We start from the raw sequence: 11583 nt of genomic DNA, 5'->3' as shown, positions 1-11583 counted from the left end.
GAGATGTTTGATCGGGTTCAAGTCTGGGCTCTGACTGGGCCATTCAAGGACATTCAGAGACTTTGAAATTGTCTTGGCTGTGTGCTTAGGGTTGTTGTCATGTTGGAAGGTGAACCTTTCCCTTTGTCTGAGGTCCTGAGTGTTCTGGGGCAGGTTTTCATCAAGGATCTCTCTGTACATTGCTCTGTTCATATTTCCCTCGATCCTGACTAATCTCTACTCCCTGCCACTGAAAAACATCCACACAGCATTCAGGCCAAAGAGTTATATCTTGGTTACATCAGACCAGAGAATCTTGTTTCTAATGGTCTGAGAGGTCTTTAGGTGCCTTTTGGCATACTCCAAGAGGGCTGTCATGTGCCTTTTACTGAGTAGTGGATTCCGTCTAGCCACTCTACCATAAATGCCTGATTGGTGGAGTGTTGCAGAAATGGTTGTCCTTCTGGAAGATTCTGCCATCTTCACAGAGGAAGTCTGGAGGTCTGTCAGAGTGACCATCGGGTTCTTGGTCCCTTCTCCCCTGAGTGCTCAGTTTGGCCAGTCAGCCAGCTCTAGGAAAGTCTGATTGGTTCTTTTAATTCTTAATACATTTGCAAAAATGTCTAAAAATCTGTTTTCGCTTCTGTAGCTCAGTTGGTAGAGCATGGCGCTTGTAAAGCCAGGGTAGTGGGTTTGATCCCCGCGACCACCCATACGTAGAATGTATGCACACATGACTGTAAGTCGCTTTGGATAAAAGCGTCTGCTAAATGGCATATATTATTATTATATTAATCATTGTGGGATATTGTGTGTAGATTTATGAGGGTGGGTGGGAAGTATTGAATCCATTTTAGAATAAGGCTGTAACGTAACAAAATGTGGAAAAAGTGAAGGGGTCTGAATACTTTCCGAATACACTGTGTACAGGGCCAAGCTGATTCAGTAAAACAACAGGCATAGTGCCATACAGTATTTTATTTAGACAGTTGTGAAATGACAGAGGGGTATACAGAGAGATGGGAGTAACAGTGTGAAGTTTTAGGTGTCATTTGACGTTTTAGGGCTAGATTCAATCAGCGCTATAGTTCGCTATGAGGTCATTTCCAATTGAGCCGACATACGCAGCATTTACCATGAATGCATTCTCTGCGAATACGGGAAAATTGCCTTTAAATTTGAATTGCGCTATAGCACTGAACTTTGGCATTACGGATTGAATCGAGCCCTTAGAGTGAAGAATGAACCCCGGTCTGCGGTGGGGAGAGGGAGTATATGTGTCTAGAGCTTGTGGTGTTACCGCTAGACTACGGGCTCTGCACACACCATACAGTATTGCCGTGAAGCCACTTTTGTTTTACAGATGGGACCTGTTTTGACTTCTTATGATCTAAGTCAGTAGTAGTTTTTCACTCATATTGTACAGTATTTGTAGTTCAGGCTACTGAGTTTGAAAGGAAGCTCTTCTTCAGCTTTACAAACATCAGTTATTTTCCAGCTCAAAAATAATGTTAGTGTTGACACACTTTAGCAAAATAATAGGATAAATATATGGTATACGGTTCATTTTGCTGCTAAGTTCTACAACCAGTTTTGTCACCTTTGTACCAAGAGTATTGTCCTTTTATTTATTACATTTAGTATATTAGAGAGAAACTGTTTATTCATGACTGTGCTTTTCATCTTCACTCAAGTGAAGATAGGAATAAACAGACTTAGTTACTTCATATCGACTAAGTGCAATAAATCTGGCCAGATATTTCTTGGGTCTGTGTTTCTTGCCTGTTGAGGATTTGCCAAGGTGGAACCAAGGTGGAAATATTGTTTGACGGGAGGCAATATACGGGTCGTTACATGAATATTGTGCCTGATATTTTTTCAAATATTTTAAGTAAAAATGTTGCACCAGTGTTGAATTTTAAAAGCCTGCTAATTTTAAAGTCAACCCTGTTTTACGTGAACTGAACTCTAGTTTTAATATGGTGAAAATCTTCCTTTTTAAATATTTATTTTCAAAAGAAAAAACTGAGCGTGTCATGCATAAATAGTCAACCCTGTTACCCATAGATAGACAAAAAAATGCTGAAGCTTGCATTCAATTGCCCCTCCCTGTTGCACAAATCAAGATTCCATTCCCCTTTGTGACAAGGGGATTTATTGCTGATTTCAGATGAAATTGTCCATCCTGTTTCTTTAATTGGCACTTTGATTAAATTACAGGACCCAAAAGGTGTGTATCCCATTGATGGAATGACCCATATTACACCAACACGGGTAGCCTAGTGGTTAAGAGCGTTGGGCCAGTAACTGAAACGTTGCTGGTTCAGAGCCGACTAAGTGAAAAACATCTGTTGATGAGCAAGGATATTTACCCAAGTTGCACTTCAAATTTATTTTTTTATTTCACCTTTATTTAACCTGTTGAGTATAGGGGGTATATTTTGATGTTTGGATGAAAAATGTAGCCAAATGAAACTGCCTATTTCTAGCTAGAAATCTGGGTGAGCAACTTGATGCCCTGCAAACGGTTGTGAATGAAACCACTCAAAGCAATAATGCTCTATTCCAGATCAAATACGATCAGTTAACCTTTTGTGACTAGGGGGCAGTATTATAATGTTCCTAAAGTAAACAGGCTATTTTGTCAGGACAAGATGCTAGAATATGCATATAATTGACAGCTTGGGATAGAAAACACTTTAAAGTTTCCTAAACTGTAAAAATATTGTCTGTGAGTATAACAGAACTGATATTGCAGGAGAAAGCCTGAGAAAAATCCAATCAGGAAGTGACTCTTATTTTGAAACCTCTGTGTTCCTATGCATCCTTATTGACCATTGAAAGGGATATCATCCAGATTCCTTTTTTATGGCTTCCCTAATGTGTCTACAGTCACTAGACATAGTTTCAGGCTTTTATTTTGAAAAATGAGCGTGAACGACAACATTGCATCAGTGGTCAGCTGGTGGCTCTCAGAGTGATTTGTGCGTAATAGACAAAGGCGGCCAGTGTTCCTCTCGCTACTACTGAGAAGCCAAATGTCCCGGTTGTTATATTATTGAATAGATATTTGAAAAACACATTGAGGATTGATTATAAAAAACGTTTGCCATGTTTCTGTCGATATTATGGATCTAATTTGTAATTTCTTTCGGCGTTGTCGTGACCGCAATTTCCGGTGGATTTCTCAACAAAACGTGAACAAGAAAAGGAGGTATTTCAGCTATAAAAATAATCTTTATGGAACAAAATGAACAGTTGCTGTCTAACTGGAAGTCTCGTGAGTGAAAACATCCGAAGCTCATCAAAGGTAAATTATTTAATTTGATTGCTTTTCTGATTTTCGTGACCAAGCTTCCTGCTGCTAGCTGGACATAATGCTATGCTAGTGTAACAGTATAATTTTAAACCGTCCCCTCGCCCATACCCGGGCGCGAACCAGGGACCTTCTGCACACAACGACAACAGTCACCCTCGAAGCATCGTTACCCATCGCTCCACAAAAGCCGCGGCCCTTGCAGAGCAAGGGGAACTACTACTTCAAGGTCTCAGAGCAAGTGATGTAACCGATTGAAACTCTACTTAGCGCACACCGCTAACCGTTTCACATCCGTTACACTCACCCCCCATTTGACCTTCCTCCTTTTTTCCCCGCAGCAACCAGTAATCCGGGTCAACAGCATCAATGTTTCAGTATAATTTTAAACCGTCCCCTCGCCCATACCCGGGCGGGAACCAGGGACTTTCTGCACACAACGACAACAGTCACCCTCGAAGCATCGTTACCCATCGCTCCACAAAAGCCACGGCCCTTGCAGAGCAAGGGGAACTACTACTTCAAGGTCTCAGAGCAAGTGACGTAACCGATTGAAACGCTACTTAGCGCACACCGCTAACTAAGCTAGCCGTTTCACATCCCTTACACTAGGCTATCGATAAACTTACACAAATGCTTGTCTTGCTTTGGCTGTAAAGCATTATTTCAAAATCTGAGATGACAGGGTGATTAACAAAAGGCTAAGCTGTGTTTCACTGTATTTCACTTGTGATTTCATGAATATGAATATTTTCTAGTAAGATTTTTGTCCGTTGCGTTATGCTAATTAGTGTAGTTGATGACAATTCTCCCGGATCCGGGAGGGGTAGTTCTAAGAATTAACAAACACAGCGAGATCTGGTCAACAGGGTTACGGGTATCCATGTGGTGCGTATTCCTACGCCACCAGGAGAAACTCCTACGTTTGTTAGACAATACAAAATCCCGCTTGCAGCATACGCAACGGTACAAGAGATTATCGATTCCTTATTAGCTAAACGGATAATCAGGGAATGAAACAGTACGCACAGCGCTCCCGTGTGGCCCGTTCTAAAACCAATGGGTAAATGGCGTCTTACCGTTGACTATAGAGAACTCAACAAACTGGTTCCGTCGTCTCGTTGGCCATTGACACAGCTAGACCAAGAGTTGCCAAAGGTAGCAAACGCCAAGTACTTCTCCACTGTCGACGTGGCTAATGGTTTCTGGACCATGACAGTCGACCCTCGTGACCAACACAAGTTGGCTTTCTCTTTCTCGAACAAGCTCTTCACGTTCAATCGTTGCCCATTCGGGTATGCGAACTCCCCCTCAGAGTTCAACATCTTCCTGCACAAGGCAATGCCAGACGCAACCTCTAGGGGGACGATAATCTACGTGGACGACGTTCTCATGAGAAGTGAGACTTGGTCACACCACCTCAATGAAATGGACCACGTTCTCACCCAACTCGGGACTGCAGGGGCTAAGTTGGTCATCATGAAAGGACAATGGTGCAGGACCAAGGTAAACTATGGGGGCTTCTGGTGGGTGCCGAGGGCATCCTGCCACAGTCTAACCGAATCCAAGCAGTCCGCAACATCAAAACACCTACGAACCTTCACAAGGTGCGCAGCTTCTTGGGAGTATGTAATTACTCCCGTCAATTCATCGAAAACTACGTCGACTTGTCGAAACCGTTGACTTGCCTTCTTCAGAAAGACACCCCATTCGTCTGGGATGTCACTCACAACGAAGCTGTGGCTTCCTTGAAAAACCAGCTCTGCAAGGCACCCTGCCTGGTATACCCCAACAAAGACAAGACATTATTTTGGAAGTCGGTTTTTTGTAGATGGCTGTTCTTACCTCAATCTAGACCACTTGCAAGCTGGGGTGGGATTGGTATGGCACAACAACATTCCGTGCAAACCACTTCAATTTCAGCTTGGCAACAAGACCAGCCAGCTTGCAGAAGTGGCTGGTGTGCTAACCACCCTGCAAACGGCGGTGAAACACGAATTGTCAGAACTGGCGATCTGTACCGACTCAACCTACGTAAGACTCACCTTATGCCACTTGCCGTTTTGGAAACAAAAGCACATGACTACTTCAAGTGGTAAAGAGGTGAAAAACAAAGAGCTCATCCTAGCTTGCGATGACCTCATCACCAAACACGACATACAGGTGTATTGGAAGAAAGTCAAGGGACACTCCAAATCACCTGGTCGTGACAAACTTGGCAACGACCATGTCGACAGCATGGCGAAATCCGGTGCAATTCACAGCACCCTTTGGGTGTTTGATGCTCGAGATGCAAAACACACTGAGGAAGCTATGGTGTCTGTGGGAACGCGTAGCCATGTAGCACCACAGGAAACGTCTTTGCACGAACATAATGTGTTGCTAACGCATTCATTCGTGAATAGCAATCTGGTAGCAATGCAACGCCAAGATGAGTCCCTCGCCAATTTGATGGCGTTCCTGTCGGATCCTGTCAACCACCCAGTGTCCGAACTGGCTTTGGCAGGTTCACACGACTTGCGTTCGCTGTACGCAACTAAACAGCACCTCACACTTGTAGATGACCTACTGGTTGGTGTATGTTTCAGAAACCGACACCGCTCGAAGGTGGGTAGTTCCTAAAACACAGAGGGGGATAATGATAGCCCATGCCCACGACGAGCCATGTGGACGCCATAGGGGGGTCAAGGCTACATGCGACAGGTGGCTTACTGGCCTCACATGGAACAAGATGTGGCCCAATACGTGAGGTGGTGTCTAGTTTGCTGCCAGTTTCAACCCTCCAAGCTACTTCACAGAGCACCCCTGCAACGCAAGGGCGTGTCTTACCCCTGGAGCTCGATCCAGATCGACTGGGTCGGCCCAGTTGCCAGGTCAGCCAGAAGCAACAAGTATCTCCTCAACAGTGACTTGCGCATTCACAAAGTGGGTGGAATGCCTACAGGCAACCAAAGACAGCGGAAACCACGGCTGTTCTTTTGCTAAACCACGTTTTCAGTCATTTCGGCCTTCCAGGAGAAACCGTGGACAGCGACAGAGGAACCCACTTTTCGGCAGCTGTAATGACCGAACTGTGGAGGCTTCTGGGAGTCAAAGCTAAACTCCACATCGCATACCACCCTAGGAGCTCGGGCAGGGTAGAAAGGAACAACAAAACAATCGTCCGAATATTGAGGAAGTATGTGGCAGCCAACCACAAAGACTGGGACCTCAAACTCCCATTGGTACTGATGTTAAGTTAGAGCCAAAACGGGAAGGGACAGGTCTACAGGAATAACACCGAACATGCTCGAGGTGATGACGGGACAGCAAATGACGCTTTTATCCCACTACAGTCATCTCCTGCATACATTCAACCATGGGGGATGTCACCCACCACCGCGTTACAACGGCTCATCAACTGAGCTGACAGAGGATATTAACTATATGCTATCTCCAGACTTTATTATTACGTCATTTGCGTATGCTCAATGGTATTGACAGTTGGAAAGAAGTGCAGATTTCAGGTGAGCAGGACCTGAATTACAAAGAGCCCTGACTAAGTGATGAATTTCCGAATGCTCAACACCCGTTGAATTCAGCTGTCCGTAAACATCGGGGAAAAACGTAATAAGTTGCCAGCAGCAAAGTTAAATCTAAGACTAGATATGCATGAATGTAGACAACATTATAGAGAGAAATTGATCGTGATATCTTTGTGATCAGAGCTTCTCTTCATAGCCACTTTAACTATGCCACTTTGTTTACTTTGTCTAGTCATACTCATCTCATATGCATATATACTGTACTCAACTGATACCATCTACTGTATGCTGCTCTGTACCATCACTCATTCATATATCCTTATGTACATATTTTTATTTATGAACACCCAAAGTGAATACACTGTGTATAAGACAGTAGTTTTGGAATCGTTAGTTAGATTACTTGTTGGTTATCACTGCATTGTCTGACCAAACCAAAATAGAACTAGAAGCACAAGCATTTCGAACACAGCCTGGGCATGTAACATTAATATGTATGTCTGCTTTGATGGCAGGTTTAACCTGTTATCATGTGTATGTGACAAATAAAATTGATTTTAATTTGACAGATTTGTGGGGTGCAGAATCGAAAGCAATGTGACTACTACCATGTCTTTGAACATGGGATGCAGTAGCAGATTATTTTACAGATGGGTGTGGAACTGATTTTGAGCTTGGATAACTAGGGTGGCTGAAGTCTTAAAATTGGCTGTATATTGGACCATATTAGTTTGTAGGAACTTTGAAGCTCTCAACCTGCTCCACTACAGCCCCGTCGATGTGTCCTCCTCCCAGAGCGCCAAGAACCTTGGCGTGATCCTGGACAACACCCTGTCGTTCTCAACTAACATCAAGGCGGTGGCCCGTTCCTGTAGGTTCATGCTCTACAACATCCGCAGAGTACGACCCTGCCTCACACAGGAAGCGGCGCAGGTCCTAATCCAGGCACTTGTCATCTCCCGTCTGGATTACTGCAACTCGCTGTTGGCTGGGCTCCCTGCCTGTGCCATTAAACCCCTTCAACTCATCCAGAACGCCGCAGCCCGTCTGGTGTTCAACCTTCCCAAGTTCTCTCACGTCACCCCGCTCCTCCGTTCTCTCCACTGGCTTCCAGTTGAAGCTCGCATCCGCTACAAGACCATGGTGCTTGCCTACGGAGCTGTGAGGGGAACGGCACCTCAGTACCTCCAGGCTCTGATCAGGCCCTACACCCAAACAAGGGCACTGCGTTCATCCACCTCTGGCCTGCTCGCCTCCCTACCACTGAGGAAGTACAGCTCCCGCTCAGCCCAGTCAAAACTGTTCGCTGCCCTGGCCCCCCAATGGTGGAACAAACTCCCTCACGACGCCAGGACAGCGGAGTCAATCACCACCTTCCTGAGACACCTGAAACCCCACCTCTTTAAGGAATACCTAGGATAGGATAAGTAATCCCTCTCACCCCCCTTAAGTTTTAGATGCACTATTGTTAAGTGACTGTCCCACTGGATGTCATAAGGTGAATGCACCAATTTGTAAGTCGCTCTGGATAAGAGCGTCTGCTAAATGACTTAAATGTAAATGTAATGGTGTGAATTTCAATCTGTGTTGATACAATATGTAGTGAATTTGAAACTCATATGCCAGACATCACCTCATTAGTAAACTATTTGGTAGAGCAGGGCCAAAAGGCATCATATATGAAACAAGATAACATATTTGGGGGTTTTTGATTTCAGAAGTTAAGAAGCAAATTACACATGATCGAGTAGGAACAATGCAACTCAGGAAAATCCTAGTGGTTTTAATATCGTGAGACACCTTATTCCGAAATATTTTAATAGAATTGATGAAAGGCAAGATGCGTCACAAGTAATTGAAGTGGCCTCCCTGTGAACAGAAATGATCATGTTTGTTTTTTTGATTTAAAACGTTTTGTTCAACTGGTATAGTAAGTTAATTGGAAAGTAAGAATTTCTAATTTGAATTGTTTGGACTGATTAAGATATAGCAAAATGGAAACAAATAAAATGTTCATTTCACTCCCTTTGAACTGTTTCCCGAGGCTGTTGCCTTGCGAGAGTAGTTAGTGAAATTCTGCAGTTTTACAAAATTATCGGATCTGGCCATAGAGGGAGCTCCCAAATAAGTAAGGCCTGGCCATTGGTTTGTTTGTTTTGCCATAAGTTTTACCAGCACAGGCGCACACAACTCACCGGTTAGGATTATTTGTTAAGTCATGTTTATACCATGTTTGATTTATTGTGTGGTGTCTTTTTATTTGGTTGTAAACTGGGTACGCAGAATGATGGAAGTGTTTTAAATGGTTTCTGAGGTACAGGGAAAGAAAAATAAAGAAAACACATAATGGGGTTGAATGACCTCTGATTTGGCTCCCTGCGGAGGCCCGATCACCCTCACTAGAAAGACTGAAGCCATTGGATGAGATTTAAATGGGCTATGTAAACACTAAAAATTAGGGAGAAGTTTATAATTTAGCAGTAGTCCTATGTGTAATTCGGAACACAAGAAGGAGAGAGGGAGCTGCCCTGAAGAATGAGGAACACCTGTCTCTAGTCTATTTTACCATTACCTTATGGGATATACTTATTTCCTTATGGAGTTATCAAGAGTTGTAATTCTAATTTGATTTGTTATTCTAATTTAGTTATTTTTGATTTAACAGACAGTGTTGTTTTTAATTACCGGTCCCCTGGGGCTTTTGGTAAATATGCTAATTTGTTTCTTTACATGTCTGCCTTTGAAAGGAATAAAAAAAATTCTCATCTCTAGTTTTTTTTCAAGAAGTGTATCGCTGTTGTTGTTGTTTTTGTCTTGTTTGACAAATCTCACCAGATTGGGACTGCTGTACGGTCTGGATTTCTCCCTAAGGGGTAACTCTGTGGGGAGGTCGCCAGTATGATAAGGGAATATAAACAAATTTGAAAAATGGTTTCAACAAGTGTGTTATGCTCTTGAAGTTTGTCTTAGACATTTTGATAGTAAAAAACTTTTTAGGGCTAGGCCCCTTTTATCCCTCAATTTCCGCCTGAATGATGTGCCCAAAGTGAACTGCCTGTTGCCCTGAAGCCAGGATATGCATATAATTGGTACCATTGGAAAGAAAACACTTTGAAGTTTGTAGAAATGTTAAAATAATGTAGGAGAATATTACACAATAGATATGGTAGGAGAAAATCCCATCTGAATTTTTACAATGGCAAGTATAATGTCATACAGGAAATTAGCTCCCTGGATGGAATTCCTATGGCTTCCACAGAGTGTCAGCAGTCTATGTTCAAGGTTTAAGGCTTGTAACTTCAAAAACGAATAATAAATAACAGTTTTAGTACAGGGACACAATCTTGGAAATTCGTATTTGCGTGCGCCATGAAGACAGGACGCGCCTGTTTCCTATTGAACATACTTCTATCCATAAGAAATATTATAGTTTGATTACATTTTAGGGTATCTGAAGAGTCAATAGGAACATATTTTGACTTGTTGAAACAAAGTTTAGCGGTAGATTTTCAGATTCCTTTCTCTGCATGACACTACATGTTATAGCTGGGACCCTTTGGATGACAAATCAGAGGAATATTTTCAAAAAGTGAATATTTAATTGTATTTGTGAATTTATGAAACCTGTGCCAGTAGAAAAATATTTTGATTTGGGGCGCCGTCCTCAAACAATCGCATGGCATGTTTTTGCTGTAATAGCTACTGTAAATCGGACAGTGCAGTTAGATTAACAAGAATCTACGCTTTCAACTGATATAAGATAACTTATAGATAAGATAACCTTAATGTTTAATATCCATCATTTTTACAATTATTTATTTGAATTTGAATTGTTTCACCGGAAGTTGTCCTGCTAGCGGGATGCCTAGCCCTACAAAGTATTTAATAGAAATCTAAATTACATCTGGGCTGGAATAATACATTATGGCCTTTCTCTTGCATTTCAAAGGTGATGGTTTTTCCAATGTATAATCTTTTACCAGATCTATTGTGTTATAATCTACTACATTTCTTTCTTATTTCCATAAACTTCAAATGTTTTCTTTCAAACTGTACCAAGAATATGCTTATCCTTGCTTCAGGGCCTGAGCTACAGGCAGTTAGATTTGGGTCATTTTAGGTGAAAATTGAACAAAAAGGTGAGAACTGATTGTTTGAATCTAATGCTTACTAACAGCTCGCTAACAGTTGATGCAACACTCAAGTTTCCTGTCTAAACTGGCTTTGCTTAATTCATCAAAACTATAATATGATAGTCAAAATTAAAATACATTCATCAAAACAACACAACATAAAGATTAACAAACAAATGTATCTTGATTATAAACTGATTAAACATAAAGTTAGTCTTTCTTTTAAGAAATTCCATTAGATTGAGATTTTCTTTGGTAATAATCATTTTGTTCTGCATTTTTAATACAAGTATTAAAACATGCAAAGTTATGGGCAATTACTCTCATTTTATGCATATTTCACCAAACAAAAAAGAAAATAAGCACAGGATTCCTGCATATTTATCTTCACAATCCAATCTTTTAAATGTATTTGTTATTTCACCAGGTAAATTGACTGAGAACACGTTCTCATTTCAAGCAACAATCTGGGGAATAGTTACAGGGAAGAGGAGGGGGATTAATGAGCCAATTGTAAACTGGGGATTATTAGGTGACCGTGATGGTTTGAGGGCCAGATTGGGAATTTAGCCAGGACACCGGGGTTAACACCCCTACTCTTACGATAAGTGCCATGGGATCTTTAATGACC

Source organism: Oncorhynchus gorbuscha, linkage group LG22 (genome assembly GCF_021184085.1).
Source record: "Oncorhynchus gorbuscha isolate QuinsamMale2020 ecotype Even-year linkage group LG22, OgorEven_v1.0, whole genome shotgun sequence".
Lineage (NCBI taxonomy): Eukaryota > Metazoa > Chordata > Actinopteri > Salmoniformes > Salmonidae > Oncorhynchus > Oncorhynchus gorbuscha.
The sequence above is the reverse complement of the archived record's forward strand: the minus strand, read 5'-3'. Positions refer to the sequence as shown.